Source organism: Sphaeramia orbicularis, chromosome 16, assembly GCF_902148855.1.
Source record: "Sphaeramia orbicularis chromosome 16, fSphaOr1.1, whole genome shotgun sequence".
Classification (NCBI taxonomy): domain Eukaryota; kingdom Metazoa; phylum Chordata; class Actinopteri; order Kurtiformes; family Apogonidae; genus Sphaeramia; species Sphaeramia orbicularis.
In genome coordinates, this window is record NC_043972.1 from 40,044,646 (window position 1) to 40,063,135 (window position 18,490).

Genomic DNA, 18,490 nt, shown 5'->3' on the forward strand with positions numbered 1-18,490 from the left:
GGGGGTGTTAGATTTCTGACCATATCTTAGTCATTTTTTGTCCTTTTTCAAAATGGAAAAAACTGGCCAAATCTGTGGATTCTAATCCACAGACTGCCTTAGCATTACAGGTAAGGGTGAGGATGACCCCCACCTGAACTGGATGTGGAAACTAGGAGGACCGGGGGGGGGGCTGGAGAAACGCCTATGTAAAGACATGCTTTTATGTCTATGCTTTTATGTCTGAGTATAGTTTTAATTTATTACAGTTATTCTTTATATATGACTAATATTTACAATCAGTATTCACTTTTAAAGTCTTTGAAAGGTTTGTTAAGCATCTTTGTGTTATTTATGCAATAAATTATATACATTTTTCAAATCGGATTTTCTATTTTTCATGTTTTTTGGCCTTTTATGTTGATATAGTAGGTTAAAATGAAAAAAATAATAGGCGGATGAGATAGATGACATTGTGCCGGAAAAAACGATACCAAACATGGGTATAATAAACATTTCTTTATATAGGATATAAAGGCAAAATCAAAAGTACCCCAAAACAGCCAAAATAGGCTCACACCCTTAAGGGTTTACCAGGTTTTGGTTCTGGTGGTCAACATCTTAAACTCTGAGATGGATTTTATTTTAGATGGCAGTGAGTTCCAGAGTTTAATACTCTTACAGGAGAAGGATGACTGTCTGGAAGTTGTCCTACAGAATGGGATTTTGTAATTTAAGCTTTTCAGGAGCTTCTGGTGACTGTTGCTGTTTTGTCTCTCAAGAAATTGACTGAGTGGTTCAGGCGCTACGTTGTTTGTACATTTGAAACTTCAGAAAACAGAGATCACTAAAGCTTTCGAAGCTTAGCAACTTGTATTTTTTGAGGATAGGGCAGTGGTGATTCCTGACTGGTTTTTTGTCCTTGATTTTTAGAGCTTGCTTATACAGGGAGCAGATGTGTTTGGTGGCATGCATTTAGAAGGAAGGAGATTATAAATTAAAGGAGTGATATTTAGCTTTTTTTAAATGGAATTATGCATTTTAAAACATTTCCCTGTGGTCTACATAAACTGTAAATGCTTTGCTTGGGTCTGAATTCTTCATTAATTCAACTCCACAGGTCCATCTTCAACCCTATTTCTGAGTAATGACACCAGAAAGGTCATTTTGAGTGCTGGCCCTTTAAATGCAAATGAGCCACTTCATGCTCCACCTCGTCCAGGTTGTTGACCATAGTTTCTGTTCCGTTCAGTCAGTTATGTTCGTTAATACAACCAACAACTGAATATTTTAGGTAATCAGCTCAAAGTTTGGACATATTTTCAGTATTAATCAGGGCATCATTCATTCTTTTCATATTCAATTGAGAATCCACAATCAGAAAATGAAAAAATTACTTGTTTTTTCATTTGACAAATAAAAATCAGAAAGTTGTCTTCTTTTGATTGTGCGCACATAATAAAAATTGGAACCAAGCAAATGGACCAAATTCAATATTTTTGATTACCGATTCGGTATGACCCGTAAGTTACTGACTTCTTCATGTGTTTCGCGAAGTGGCTTCTACTTAGATCGTCTACTACGGCCGTATTGTATTAGACAAAACAACAATACGTGGGAGATCCTGACGATTTTTTCAGTTGTCACATCGTCCTCCTTTAGAGTAACGTGTTTGCTGCCACTGAATAACACGAACTTCTCCTTTAAAATGAATTAGACAGAAAACTAGCAAACCCACGATTGTCCACCTCAATACACGAAGAAGTCAGTAACTTCCAGGTCATAACCGGATAGTAAAAATGTCAACATGAAACCCGACATTTGGTCCATTTGCTTATTTCCAATTTGTAATTTGTGCGAATCGAAATCGAATTGAAAGAATGAAAAACAACTATTTTCTTTTATTTTTGATTCGTACATGAATAATGAAATAATGAGACCTTTTTTTTTGTTTTCTGATTTTGGATTCTCAATTGAATATGAAAAGAACGAATGATACATGGATTAGTATGGACCACAACCTCTGCTGCTGACAAACAATTACGGCGTACTCTGAGATGTGTTCGTCGGAAATCTTGACCTTATATATGCAAAAGTCGTGACATAACAAATTAAGCAGGAATTAAAACAGGTTGTAGAAATCCACTCAGTTTTGCCAAAATGAATATAAAGATAGCTTTGCAGCACCTGGAAGGTTCAAATTCAAACTTTATGAACTATTAGGGTCCAAATACACAAATAAATACGCCAAAGACTAATAAAACTGGGTTTAGCAAAGTATGACCCCTTTAACATCGACAAATGAATTTTTAGAATGCAAATATATATTTTCTTTATTTTTTTAGGTCTATTACCTTTGTAAATAACAGCCGATGAGGAGATTAGGATCTCCACTGCTAGCTATTGCCTTTACTGCTGCTTATCACACAACCAAGGATGCATGACTTTGTGGATTTTTAGTCGGTTCCATTTTGTGGTCTAGTGCTTTTCTTAGCCTTGTATGGATAAGCTGGTCGTGATGCAGCAGACCTGAAACATAAACTTTAAGGAGAGCTCAAGAGATGTGAGCTAGGAATGTTTATAGAGGCCGGTACAGTTACAGATTCCACAAACTACTGTATCTCCTCCGCCGCATTTAGACGCTTTGGCTGAATTTCTTCTACAATTTTAATCTCCCATTTTATTTGATATGGAAATCAGCTTGTATAAATATATATATGGTATGTTTTTATAAAAATGCTATTTGCGAAACATACAGTTGGTGTGAATGGTATTTATTGGGCACATAAAAAGCCAGAGATAAAGAGGTGAAAGCTAAATGGCCACTGCTATAGTTCTATCAGGTCAATTTGTATTCATAACTGCTTTCTATTAACCTCCTACAAACCCACCGGCCACTCTTTGTAATACAGATAGATAAGATGTTTACTTGGGATCGGTGCTATTACTTAAAAAAAAAAAGGGTCAGGGAGTTAGATAAGGTCTGAGGTGGAAAACAGTTGGTTTGCGGTGATAAAATGGTGCTGAAACACGAGGCTCTTCTACCCTCATAAATCACAGCTCCTTTACAAAATTACACAAACTGTTTGACTGACATCTTTTTAAAAGAACAAGACTGGGGTTGATTAAAATCAGTTGTAGCTCTTTATTCATCTGTGTAGTTCATCAAGCTTTGTCACACAGAAAAGGAGATGTGACAGAAATTGAGTAACGCTCAGTTATTAGTGTGTATGTGTACGTTGGGCTTTTTATGTGTTTCAGTGACATGACAGTGTTGCGTACTTTACTCCGGTGCAATTAATGCTTCGGTATGACAAACGGCAGCGTCGCCAACCATTGCAATGTGGGACATACAGCTTTTTATTTTCCTGTGTGCAGTCACAAAGCTCGCTGCCGTGCCAAAGGGCATTGTTTGGAAGGTGCTAAATGATGCAACAGGCCTTGTTAAACTTGATTTAGTCACAATAGATGATCACTTTAATCATGCTGTGATGCAAATGTTAATAGCGTGCTTAGCACATCATTTGTTTCTGTCATGCCAATTAATCTTTGCTTCGACAGACACACTAGAAGATTCTAGGCAGCTCACGATCCCTTTGTCTACGCACACATGTAGCTCTGAGAGAATATGTGAACACTTAGACTGTTTTACCCTGAACCAGTCTTTCTCAAATGGGGGTACATGTACCCTCAGGGGTACTTGGCAAAAGCCCAGAGGGTACTTGAAATTTTTTGGGGGAAAAATATATTAAATAAGTCATCATGTACTGAATACAAAATAGATAATGAGAATTAATGCTGAAATATGAAACATAATATATACATTCATAAATAAAATTGGTACCACTGACCTTATTTAATTCCAATATTTTGATTTTTTTAATATTATTATTGTCATCTTGTTTTAGCTTCGGTAACATTTTAGGAACATTTCTATTCTAAATTATTCAAGATGAGTTTATTTGACTAATTAAATCATTATTTCTTGTCGATGAAAGGTTCAGTTATTCATTAATGACTATTTAATTTTATTTTCTGATCAATGACAGAGGGCCCTTATCAGTTTATATTTTGCACAATATTGACCTATAAAGATTTGTTATTTTTAATACATTAAAGTGAAACATATGGGTTTTTTTTGTTTGTTTGTTTGTTTTTTTTTTACAGAGTTTAGAAAATAACAAAACAGACACCTTTGGCACAGGAACAAATTTTGCCTAATTTTTTAAAATCAAAAATGCTGAATCCAGAGTTGGGGGTACTTGACTTAAAAAAAGAAAACATATTTCAGGGGCTATTCCACTGTAAAAAGTTTGAGAACCACTGCCCAGAGCCCAATCTCAGAGTCTATATTTGTAATTTGTGATCTCACTTCTGCATAATGAATTTTTGTCGCAAAGGTTTGTTCTGATGGTTTAAGTTATCACTGATTCAGAACTTTCTGCACAACCCATGTGCCTTGAGAAGCTTAGTTTTGGTTCGGCAACTCATGAATTTGGATAATTAATTATTTTTGTTGAAAACATGGATTTGGTCAGAGATAAAGGAAACCTGTGAGGGGTTGATATCTATGAGAAGTCTTTATTTACAGTATTATACAGGAAGCTCTTTTAGAGGTAGTTCTTTAGCAAGTGTCTTTCAGAGTATATGAATGAATGAATGAATGAGATTTCATTATTGTGTCCTGCATAAGGATATGCCCAGCCCTTACATGGGCTTATAAGACACCAAAAATACAAACTAAAAACCAAATACCAGACAACAGGCACAATAGATATTAACAAGACAATATGCTGACCTATTTAAACAAACACATCAGTTGCTTTTTCCAGGCTTTACAAACAAATAATGCTAATTTATATACATTATATATATGTATATATATATATATATATATATATATATATATATATATATATATATATATGTGTGTGTGTGTGTGTGTGCATATATGTGAATTTTTATATACATTTGAACTAAACAACCTGGTTATTAACCCACTGTTTTGTTTTGTTTTTGGCATGTCTGTTTTTTGTCTTCTTGTGCTGTATGCAAAGCTGCTGAATCTATCTATCTATCTATCTATCTATCTATAATTATTGAATAAAATTGTTGAATTGTTGAGTCTGTTGGTACAACTGTACTGCCATGATCATATTGTTGTGTCTAATTTAATTACTGCATTATGTATTTGTTGTGGTTCGATGCTAAAATTAGAAAAAATGTATTGTTTGATTGTTGTATTAAGTTAGTGTTAAAGGTGTAAAAACACTTGAGGGGTAGGATTAATAAGTTTATACCTCTTCCTGCTCCTTTTCGACCATGCAAAATTCAGACTTGTAGGTACTTGAAGATAGATTCTGTTCATTTAAATGTTATTTTGTTATTGTCTTAATTTGCTTCGTTTTGTTTTATTTTGTTTCTTTGCATGTTTGAAATAAATAAATTATCTATCTATCTATCTATCTATCTATCTATCTATCTATCTATCTATCTATCTATCTATCTATCTATCTATCTATCTATCTATCTATCTATCTATCTACAAATTGGAGGATTTTTGATGGAAAAACCGTCATAAATTGTGTTAGTGAGTTGTTAGGCTACCACACACACACCCTGGGATCAAATTCAACAGACCATGGTATTGATTCTACAAATTTACGAAGTCTACTGAAGGGAGAAACGCCAATCTTAAGGATTTGTTGTTAATGAGGTTAGTAGCATCGCATGCCTAAATAGACGGACATATGTGACTTTGATTTTGATCTGAGGCAGCAGGATGACCTGGTGGTGAGTGTGGTTGACCCATAGCTGGAAGGGCAGAGAGTGCAACTGCCACAACAGCAAACACGTCCTTCCCAAAGCCCCCTTGAGTAACTCGCCGTTCCAGGTCAGCAAACCGAAGCTGCTGCTCATGCAAAGCAATAGTCTTGATTACACACCGAGCCCTTTGTTTAATTTGATACAGAAGACTACAACACAGTTCAAGCATATCTTCACCCTATTGTCTGTACTTAAACATCGTACTGTGCATTCATTCATCACCGGGGGTTTTGCAAATAGCCGGACAACTAGCCAATCATGCATTTTTATACACTGTCAGCATCCCTACAGCAAAAATTGCTGTCTGTTTTCTGCACTAAACGTTGCGTGGTTCAGCAAAGTGTTTCTGCAATTACAGACATTCCACTGAAGCAAAATTTGCACTTCTGCCTATTCCACATAAAAAAAGAACAAAAGCAACACAACAACATTGTACAATCCCCATATATCTAGATCAGGAATGTAATTGCATGCCTTGTGATGTATACAGTCGGCACAGAAGAATATGCAAATATTGGCTGAGAGACAGACAGACTCGGTTGTAAGCAGTATGTAATTAGTTTATGTTGGGAGTTGAGTCTTATGTTGTCTGGAATTCACATAGAAAAAGCTCACACTATTATTGTTAAAGGTTTAGTCTACACATTCCAAAGTGGTTTTACTAGTTGTATGAGGTACCCATCTGGAGCCAGTAGGTCACAGATGGCACACCCCCATTGTGGAGAAGCAACAACAACAAAACATACCATAGCCACCTAAAACAACTAATATCAGTTCAATCTTATTATTAGGGATGGGAATCGTTAAGAATTTAACGATTCCGATTCCATTATTGATATTGCTTATCAATCCGATTCCTTATCGATTCTCATTGGGTGAGGGAATAAAAGAGTACAAACAGGTGTGTTTGCATTAACTGTCTTTTATATTTCCATCTGTGCACAGAAAATATAACATATACAGTATGTACAAATAATAATAACAGATGACGCCGGGCCTGGTTCGGGGGGGAGGTGCAGTGAAAGTGAAACTAAAGATGCTTTACTAATTCCTCTATTGCCACATTTCTACTACGTGGAACCTGTTCGACTCAGCTCAGCTTGTCTCCCGTTGTTGTGCACCTCATTTCCTTTCCCTTCTTACCTTCGGAAACTTGTATTTGAGGAGTTGTGACATTTGTTGCCCACAGCGGAACCGGAACCGGCCGGCATTCACTCTTCTGCTACATTCACAAGCGCCGCCAAGTAGTGTACCAAATACGTGACATTCCTGTAAATGATTCACATGCTGTGGATAAATGTTTGAGGATATTGGAGGGATTCCACCCTTCTGAAGACATGGAAGCTTTGACAGTGTTCCAAGTAAGTGGACCTGGTGTCGTCTTTTTAGTCCATTTCTGCCCCAACGCCATGTTAGCTACGTTCTGACCAAAACAATGCAGCGTACGTGTGACGTCATCGCGCATGCACAACGAAGGCGGAATCGATAAGCAGAATCGTTAAGCAAGCAGGCAAATGATTCCAAGGAATCGAGCTACTGGGAACCAGTTCTCAAAAAAGAACTGGTTCTCGATTCCTATCCCTACTTATTATCTTATCAAATCCCTGCCCTTTACTAATGAGGCCCTAACACTCTTTTGAAAGTAAGAACAATTTTACCTTACACAACAGTTTGGTGTGGTGTTCATCTACTACTGGTTTTTGTAATTTTGTTTGTGTTATTATATGAGTCTGGTGCTTTGAATCTTGACCACAGACTGTGTATAATTATTGGACAGACCATTGCTCTTCCACATCTACAATTTTGAAGACAGAAGTTTGTAATTTTGTTATGACCACTTTATGGCTTAGGAGCTGGAAATGACTATATTTGGACAAAAGGGGCAGAGCAGCAGTGTGAGAAGTTGTGGTTGAGATTATGCTAAATACTACTTTCCTACAGGGTGTATAAAAAAAAAGCGATACATTTTGAAAAATTACCCCCAGTTCCGCATTTGATAATTTTTGGAATTTTCTTTTATGGACATCAGTAGGTAGGGGATTGGTGGATATTTGTCCAAATTTACAGACCCAGGTTTTCATGCATGAGTGAGCAGGGGCAAATTGCGCAATCCAAGTTAAAACTGGTTTGCTCAAAGTAGCGGTGGGATTTAAATCCAATCAAAGGTCATGGGTGGGGACAATGGGCAACCATTTTGGATGCCCAACCCTAACCCTAACCCTAACCCTAACCCTAACCCTAACCCTAACCCTACCTTGGCCTGTCCTCAGTGACATTTTCAGGCCTAAACAAGTTGAATTAACTTTGAAAGGCAGGAACAGCTGCCATGGGTAAAGAAATGAAATTGGCATGGTGGCCAAAGTGTTAATGCTGTAACCTGGCAATTTTGAGGAAAACAAGATGGATGCCCATTGTCCCCTCCCATGACCTTTGATTGGATTTAAATCCCACTGCTACTTTGAGCAAACCAGTTTTAACTTGGATTGCGCAGCTTGCGCAAAACCTGGGGCTGTAAATCTGGACAAATATCCACCAATCCCCTACCTACTGATGTCCATAAAAGAAAATTCCAAAAATTATCAAATGCAGAACTGGGGGTAATTTTTCATAATGCATAGTTGTTTTTGTTTTTTTTTTGATACATCCTGTAGAGTGAAAGAGTCTATCAGTCAAATGCATCTTATTAAACTTGAAGCACTCGGAGAGCGCAGACCTCCGCCAAGGCTGATTAGTGGCGCCCCCCGTGGGCCCCCCCACCCCCGATCACCACCAAAATTTAATCATTTCTTCCTTATCCCATTTCCAACAAACCCTGAAAATTTCATCCAAATCTGTCCATAACTTTTTGAGTTATGTTGCACACTAACGGACAGACAAACAAACAAACCCTGGCAAAAACATAACCTCCTTGGCGGAGGTAATAAACAGAATCTCCACCTCAGCAGACGAGCAAGTAACCGTACAGATCTGTCAGTGAAAGCCTCCTATTTCACCTGAGATCTGTTTAAGGGAGAAAAAAACCAAAAGATGGTTCAGTTCTAAATGGAACAAGACCAGAATGGCTCCTGGAAAAACATTGGTATTTGAAAGAAATTCAGTGTAAGTCTATGGGAGCTAGGTGTTCTGGTGCTAGTGCAATGTTTGTCAACAGGGGTGGTACATTGTCAATGACTGTTGGGGGGCATTTGGAAGAAGAAAGCTAAAAAGGGGGCGCTGAGACCAAAATGGGGACATCAGTCTGTATAAGTATCAATATCAAGCTGCTTGTTACGTCAATGTCAAATCACCATGTGCCCCCCCAGTCCTTCACAAGAAGCCCCCCCCCCCCCCCCCCCCCCCCGTCTTTGGTGGTAATGTCCATCACCTCCCCTGGATGCTAGGGGGGCATTACCTATGCAACGTATATAAGCTGATCAGACCCACTCTTCACGCTCGACAATGTATCCCCCCCATCGCAATTTCTTTTTCAGATGGGGGCGGCAGGAGGGTCATGATAACGTAAAGGGGTGTTTGCTCAGAAAAGGTTAGAAACACTGTGCTAGTGGTATTACACTGTAAAATACTTCCACATTGACTTCATTTTGTAGTCAGTCACTGCCCCTTGATCTACACTGACAAGCTAACAAGCTAATCAATCATCAGTAGACCCAACAGCTCCTTAACCCATAAAGACCCACCACTACTTTTAGGTCAGTTCCAAAATGATATTTCCTTTATATCTAATCTTTCTTAAGTGATTTATCACCATTTATTTATAATATTGTCCTCTGTATTTTGCATTTTATCAGGATAAATCAGGTATTTTCCTGTATTTAATTCACTGATCATGAAGATGGTCATAAATCTCAGATTAAAGTTGAGGGTTATAATATCAGAAACAGAGAAAACTGAGGAAAAAAGTGACTTTTTTGGTAAAATATATCAGTAACTGAACATAAACCAAACATTTCCATCCACTGTCATTGATCCAACTCCATGGGTTTTATTGGTGAATCACTATTATAGAAGATGACGGTGACAATTATTTACATATATTGATAGAATGAATGGCTCAACAGGTATTAAACAGTTTAGATCAGTGGATGCTTTTGGTTGATGATGGATGTTTGGGTCTTTATGGGTTAAAATGAATATTTTTCTCTAAGGCAGGGGTCTCAAACTCATTTTCTTTCAGGGTCCACATTCAACCTGATTTGATCTCGAGTGGGCCAGACCAGTAAAATAATAGCATCCTTATCTAGAAATAATGACAACTCCAAATTTTTGTCTTTGTTTTAGTGCAAACCCCCCCCAAAAAAAACATTAAATTATGAAAGTACTTACTTTTATAAACTCTCCAAACAAAAAAAATGTAAATAACCTGAAAAAACTGAAATTTCTTAAGAAAAATAAGTGCAAATTTAACTATATTATGCCTCAACTTATAAATTATACATGTGCATTATGGATCGGATCTACAAAGACACTAAACACAAATTGTTAAAATTGTGCTTAGTTTTCTTTAGACATTTTAGGTTGTTCCTATTTGTTCAGGTTATTCACATTTTATTGTTACAGGATAATTTATAAATCTAAATGTTTTCATAATTTAATGTTATTTTTTGCACTACAACAAAGACAAAATTTTGGAGTTGTCATTATTTATAGGCATAGTGTAATATAATTTTTTTCACATCAAACCGAGCAGAAAATATGGAGTCATTATTTTTTGTAGATTATTATGTTATTATTTTACTGTAGATCATATCGATCTGTTTGTGGAACCTGAACTAAAATAAGTTTGACAGCCTTGACTGTGGAATTTTTGCACTTTGCAAATTCATCCCACGGCTGCATGTTTGAGACCCCTGCTCTAAGGAGTAGGAAACATAGATAACACTGGTCAACAACAAATTTATTGTTTAAGTTTTTTGAGCTGATTTAGGATCATTTTGGTGTGCTGAATCCAAAAATCACATTCATTTTGCTCAATCAGGTCAACTTTCTGAACTATGCTGCATATTGGCTTTTTAACATTTTTGCTTACATTTATGGGCATTTTCACATCATATGATACAAAATTATTTCGTATTTCTTGCAATAAACGAGTTCTGAAGATTTTACTTTTGCCAATTTATGATTAATGTTTTTTTTTTTAAATATTACAGGTGAATGAAATGGCTTCGACTAGAAGATCTTGCAAAAATAAGCCTGACGTATTCTGCTACATCTGCGGTGAATACACCATTGTACCTAACAGGAATCCTGTTAGAAAATGATTTTTTTTTCTCTTAAAACCTAGTTTGGGTGATCAACTGATAAAGTCACAAAAATATAATCAATTTTGTGAGAAGATCAAATTTTTCTAAACCAAATTAGCAAAAAAAAACCTGACCTGACTGAGAAAAACAGATGTCATTTTTGGATTTAGCGGTGCAAAATGGTCCTAATTCAGTTGAAAAAACCTAGACAACTTGCAAAAAACATTTTTCTGTAACCCAGTGTAATTGTATGGTATATTTAGGGTATTTTCACTCATTTACCTCGTTGTTTTCTGCTGGGCTAATGAAGTCAATTAAACTAAACAGTCAATGGAGTGTGGTGGTTTTTAAGACACTGATCCAGAACTGTCAGAATCAACCGAACACTGTTTAACATTGGTGTGAGTGTTCTTGTCCACTCACCATCCACTGTGGGTAATGTTCTAAGATTGTGAATACTGACCTAAACTTACCATTTAAGTGAGTTCAGTGGACTTGAAATGTGTGCCTCATGTCAGTAACTTGATGAAACCTTCAGGGTGTCATTGGGTGAGGAGGTCCAGAGGGAGAACAACCGCTAAGCCCCACCATCTGCAAACCCAGATAACACCAAGACATGTGGCACGCAGCAGGGCACTATCAGGTTATATCTTGCTTGTTGCCCGGTTTATGTGCCTAAGCAACAAGGAGAACAAGGACGTGTCGCATGTATATTAGCTCACCATAGGGATGTGTTGAATTGCATGCTGGTTGATCTTCCGGCTGAGTGGCAGGTCGGTTCAAAGCTGCAGTTGGCAGAGGGAGAACAGAGGAAGCAGAATGTGATGTGAAAATGGGAATAGTCAAAGAAAGGCGGCAGATGCACGGCAGGACGCACGGCCTCTCCCGTCTTTGCATCGCTACAGTGGGCCACCGTTTATTTAGCCACCGTGGGTCTGACGGCGAGAGCATCTAATCCACAGTCATGCATGCAAATAGGAAATGTTTTCTGTCTGACCTGTTGTGTTACTTACTGGTGTGTTATCACATAAATCTGAGAAAAGAACTGTCAAAAACCACAGAAGAGCTATAGTCATGCTAAGAACTGCCTCAGGTTCTAAGAAATGAGCATCTATTTATGGAAAAAAAACCTTAAAACTATCTCTGAAAGCATGGACATTTTCATTAATTTCTATTTTCCTTTAGCTACAGTTTTTTTTTATTTGAGCTTTACTGATTTTAGTAGTTTTATTCAAGCCATTCTGACTATTTTCTATGTATTTTTTCTGGTTATTATGAGGAAAGCCTTGATTTATACAAGCTGAAAAAAGTAGGATGCAAGAATGCATGACATCAAATATTGTTATGGAAATGCTGGTGAGCAGGTGTAGGTAGATGCTGAATACTGATGAGGTTTCGGAAGACTAAGATGGATTTACACAGAAGTATTTACTGGAATATGAGCTCAGAGACTATAGAAGAGTCCTAATCCAGAAGCCTTTCCTGTCTTCACAGTATTTATACACTATTTGGTAGGTAAATCTTAGATCAGATTGTGGTGTAAAGGCAGTGTGTAATGATCCTATCGAATAGGAAGAAGCAGAGAAGAATTATTCCTGCCGTTGAAACTGTTCCACGCTAATAAGGACAAGGTCACAGGTCGTAAACAACATATTCTGAAGAGTGCAGTCTGTTGTTTTATCTGCATGTATTTGTACATGGAAGACAGCAAGCAGACAAATAGGTCGACCTGAACCTGACCTATCGGCTTCCATTCGTGCTGTGAAAAAACTCATGTCATGAAAATGTGAATTACAAAGTGAAGAAAAAAATAAAAAAGTTCTTTATTTTTTTTACATTATTCAACACCAGCTATCCCATTAGCACAGTGCCAGTGAAATAATTGAATTGTTGGTAGTTTTATTCTTAACCCTTTATAGGACACTCATTGAAATACCTTAGTGTGTTATCGGACATCTTTATCTACCTCCTCGCCGATTGCCATGACAACAGTCTCCCTCCTCTTACCATAAAACATCCAAGCAGCACTTGCTAAAAAGTAAAAACATGCAATAAAATAACTGTTATAAGGTCATAAACTGACAAAAATCACTCATTTTCACTATTTACAGCTTCAAATTTCTATAAAATCTCTGAATCACTATGTAGTGTTATAAAAAACTACATCCTTCTTGACCTCACTAAGACAAAGGATTGGCCTCATATTTAATGTTAGCGGAAATTACCAAAAATAGTCACTTGCCTGAACCCTAACCCTAAGGGTTAATAATGGAAATCTTGGTGTGGCTCTGTGGGCTGTTGGGAAAAATGAGGTAATTCATGATCAAATTACTTATTTTATTTTAGTTTTAATCTTAACCTTTTACAGGACACTCATTAAAATACTCTGAAATTCAAAATTTCAACCTTAGTGTGTTATTGGACATAGTTGGCTACCTCCTTGACATTTGGCGTGACAACAGTCTCCCTCCTCTTACCATAAAACATCCCTGCAGCACTTGCTAAAAAGTAAAAACAAGTAATAAAACAACTGCCATAAGGTCATAAACTGACAAAAATCACTCATATTCACTATTTACAGCTTCAAAATATCTATAAAATCTCTCTGAATCACTGTATAGTGTTAGAAAAAACCAACATGCTTCTTGACCTCACTAAGACATGGGACTGGTCCCATGTTTAATGTTTGCAGAAATTACCAAAAATAGTCACTTGCCTGAACCCTAACCCTAAGGGTTAATAATGGAAATCTTGGTGTGGCTCTGTGGGCTGTTGGGAGAAATGAGGTAATTCATGATCAAATTACTTATTTTATTCTACTTTATTCCTAACCCTTTACAGGACACTCATTAAAATACTCTGAAATTCAAAATTTCAACCTTAGTGTGTAATTGGACATGGTCATCTACCTCCTCGTCGGTTGCTGTGACAACAGTCTCCCTCCTCTTACCATAAAACATCCCTGCAGCACTGGATAAAAAGTAAAAACATGCAACAAAACAACTGCCATAAGGTCATAAACTGACAAAAATCACTCATATTCACTATTTGCAGCCTCAAAATGTCTATAAAATCTCTCTGAATCACTGTATAATGTTATAAAAACAACATGCTTCTTGACCTCACTGAGGTTTGTGGAAATTACCAAAAATAGTCACTTGCCTAATAATAATAATAATAATAATAATAATAATAATAATAATAATAATAATAATAACTTTATTTATATAGCACCTTAAAAACTGAATATACAAGGTGCTTTGACAGACAAAGCAAAAGTGCACAACAGCAGAATAAAAACATAAAAAACAACACTAGACAATAAAAAAGATAAGTACAGCAAATACGAAAACATGACTAAATTTGAATGTATCGTAGTGGAGAGGGCAGAAATAACATAGCATGATGCTGTCAGATTAATGTAAAAATAAACAAATGGAATAAAACTACACCATGTATGTCAGTATAAATAAATTAATAATGGGAACCTTGGTGTGGCTCTGTGGGCTGTTGGAAGAAATGAGGCAATTCATGATCAAATTGCGTATTTTATTTATTTATTTATTGTTTGTTTGTTTGTATTGTGTATATAACTCTACAACCACAAAAATGAAATCCACATAAACTCTGTGGCATCCCATCTCGGAAACATAGGATTTCATTTCAGGAGTGAAAATGCTATAGGGACAATGTCCGTATGAAAAGGCCCATTCCTCTCCCATCCCTCAGTAGGCAGCAAGTAAAGAAAGCCTTCCATTGTGTGTTGTGTCGTTTTTTAGAGGAAAGAGGTATCCAAGCGTGAACCAAGCAGCTGGTTTCATTAACCTCCTGTCCAGCCATTGTGCAGGGGAGTTGTGGAGGCCGCTAATATAAATGGTAACCTTCTGAATATGCAGTCATATGCATATAATAGGAGACTGCGAGTTATCCGTCATGCTCACCCGTGTCCGTTGCATAATGCCGTATGGTGTCGTATGTCATTCTGGTGGCGCTAGATAATGGCTTTTTGGATGGGACCACATTTGATTTCCTCTGATACATTGGAATTGAAGTGTCTACTTTTTACCAACACACAACATCATATTGACAGAAATGTATTTTTCAGGTGGACAGTGCAATTTAAACAGAACGGCAGCCAGCGATGTATTATAGTACCTCAAAGAAATGACAAATCGTACAATAAAACTGTAGAGAGGCGAAGTATGCTTCTTCCAGAAACTTCAGGAAAAAAAAAAAACATACAATGACAAATAATTTTTTGATCCCATCTGGATTGTGTCACCTTTTACACATATGATGTTTGTCAGTTTAAATCAGGAGTGTCAAACATGCGGCCCGGGGGTCAAATGCGGCTCGCCAAAGGTTCCAATCCGGCCCAACGGATGAATTTGCAAAATGAAAAAAAATTATGCTGAGGATATTAACCCTCCAGTATCCCATCCAGCTAAGCACCAAGTGTGCGTTTTTAGCACACGTGGAATAATGTCAAAAAAAAAAAAAAACTTCATACAGTTTGTTTTTAATTCTTTTACACTTTTTTCTATTTCATAAACTTGAACCATAAATAAAAATACCAAATACTCAATAATTGTCACATTTTTTAACCCTTTAAATGCCGTGTTTGTAATGTAAACAAACCATTTTTTTGGATGCAAAAAACAAAAAATTTTTTTTTTTCAATATACTACAGAAAAAGTGGATCACATATTATTTGATTTTTTCAGCCTGGTATATGTGAATGATTAACTCCAACATTGGTTAATTTGCATTGTTATTTTTGGCGCTGGGTCAAATGTTCAAAAATACTAGCATCTGTCACCAAGTGTGCCAAAAATGCACACCTATAAATCAAACTATTAAATATTATATATTGATTTATTTTTCTGCTCTAATTTGATTTTATTTTTGTAAACCAAGGTCAGCCCTAATCATACATATCAAATGGAAGAAATAGTGCGTTTTAGGCACACTTGGGAGACAGATGCTAGTCTTGTAATTTTCTTTTGTTTACAATGTGCAAACTTTAGTTGGTGGCCAGAATTTTAAAGATCATGCAAAAATGAACAACTTTTGAATTCTAACCTCATTTAAATTGTGAAAAATAATATGAAGTTGAAGTAAGAAGTAAGAAGTGTGCCTAAAAGGCGCACCCAAATACCGGAGGGTTAACAATCAAGGGTGTCAAATTTACATTTATAAATTATCCTTGCAATAAAATGTGAATAAGCTGAACAAATATGAACAACCTGAAATGTTTTCAGAAAAAATAGTTACATTTTGAACAAAATAATAGATTCACTGTGATCTGCAAGTTGTGTCAATAATAAGCTGAGACATATTATTGTAGAAATGGTTCTTATTTAAGTTCCAAACTCTAAAATTTTAACAATATTATACCTGTTACCAAATGTTTGTGTAACACTGTGTGTAATGTCCATGTATAAATGATAAGTTGAGGCATAATATTGTTAAAATTGCACATGGTTGTTCAGGTCCTTCATATTTTCATAATGCAATTTGACTTTTTTCACACTTAAATTAAGTGGAAAAATTACAATTATTAGGTAAAGGTTATTATGCGTATTATTGTACTGGTCCGGCCCACTTGAGATCACATTGGGCAGTATGTGGCCCCTGAACTAAAATGAGTTTGACACCCCTGGTTTAAACAATAACGAAGAGTCACAGGTTTTGTAAAGATCGTAAAGTAATATCTGGTTTTTGTGTGAAATAGTTTAGTTTTTCTCTCTGATGAAACTGTGAAATACAGTTTTTTTTCCTAACAAATTCAGACTTCAGGTGAAGATCACGTCTTAGTGAGGGGCCTGAGGTAAAACTCGAACAAAGCACATTAACCCTTTATAGGTCACTCATAGAAATCCTCAGAAATACAACATTTCAACCTTAGTGTGTTATTGGAGGACATAACAGGACTTTATAACTTTTGAGATATTTTTCAACTTTTTTTTTTTGTTATGTAGAAAATCAAGGTCAATTGAGTTACCATATTTGAATCCTTATGCATAAGTGGCAAAAAAAAAAAAAAAGAAAAAAAAAAATCTAAGAAGTATACAAGGTGCCCACAAAAAATTGACATCATTTGAGATGTCCATATCGGAGTGACTACATGATCAGGAGAAATTATACTTGATAGGATTTATTTTGGGCATCAAATGTTTTATTCTACGAATTTCTAACTAAAAATTCTGGGGGGTGGTAATTTTGTAAAGTTCCAAAGTAATTACAAATGATCAGTGTGTGCATCACTTGTGACACGGCACAAATCAAGTCGGTAGTGGAGTCTTTTTTTCCAACACAGTCTTTCTCTTGAAACTTCTTGTACCATGTCCAAATCTGCTTTCCTGTTGGTGCTTGTTTATGAAATTTTTTAACAATTTCCCATTCAAATTTGACTGAGTTTGGGCGTACTTCAGTACACAGAGCAGCTTTTCTGTTGCAGTAAACAGCATGTCTATTCCTGAAAGCAGAACAGTACAAATGATTACACTTTTTTGAGCAAAAAGAGCAAACAATTTTTAGGTAATGAAATGATGTCACATTTTTTGGGACACTGTATATAAAAATACAAGGAAAGCACATGTAAAGTAAAAGGAACATGTATTTTTAGAACAGTAGACCAACATAAGTGCTGGTCCAGACCCCTGTCCACATCCACATTCTCCCTTTGAACATCATTCCTTACATTAGTACCATTACTTCATGGTACCTAACAAAGCAGGTACACTCACTGTTCATGCAGAGGTGGACCTTACAGACCCTGAAGACCACATTGGACCTGAGATTGTAGACTCACTGTCCTCACTGGAACTGTTGCTGTCACTAGTCGCTTTTCTATTGGACATCTGCGCAAAACTTTACCGATATTTACTAAATGTCGAAAAAACAGAAGTGCGTAATGTCGGTTTTTCCATTAAATCAAAAATGTGATGATTTGTTTATTTATTATCGCGAGATGACACGAGAAGTCATTCTATAAACATGACGACAAATGTAAATATGATGTTGATTTACAGATATATTCATCATTATTATTATGTATTACCCTTCTATTTCGTACTAAATTAAAAAATGATTGGGTTTCCTGGTGTGTCCACACATACCGCAACATGTTTCTTCTTCTTTTTCGCTTGTTGTCACGTCCATCAACATCCGTTATTTTAATTCACCTGACTCTAGTTGTGAAAAAAGGTCTTTCCTTTGCAGTTTTGCCTGATATACCATTTGCGCTACGCAAGGTTATAATAGTTTTGGATTTTTCATGATAGTTTAGTTTTATTTAGTTTTAACTTTTTTTCTTTAATTCAGTTAGTTTTAATTAGTTTTTAGAGCAGGTTTGCAATTTTTTTAAAATTAGTTTTCATTATTTTCTAAATGCTTAGTTTTAATTTTGTCGTATCTTTTCTTTTCTTCTCCGTCGTATTCAA

The 18,490-nt window shown here is 36.1% G+C and overlaps 1 protein-coding gene across 1 annotated transcript in view; it reads left to right on the plus strand.

Annotated features, from left to right (window-relative positions):
* The window catches only part of LOC115435543 (glutamate receptor ionotropic, kainate 3-like), an 87,756-nt gene that overhangs the window by 21,031 nt on the left and 48,235 nt on the right, over nt 1-18,490 (plus strand). The window lies entirely within an intron of this gene.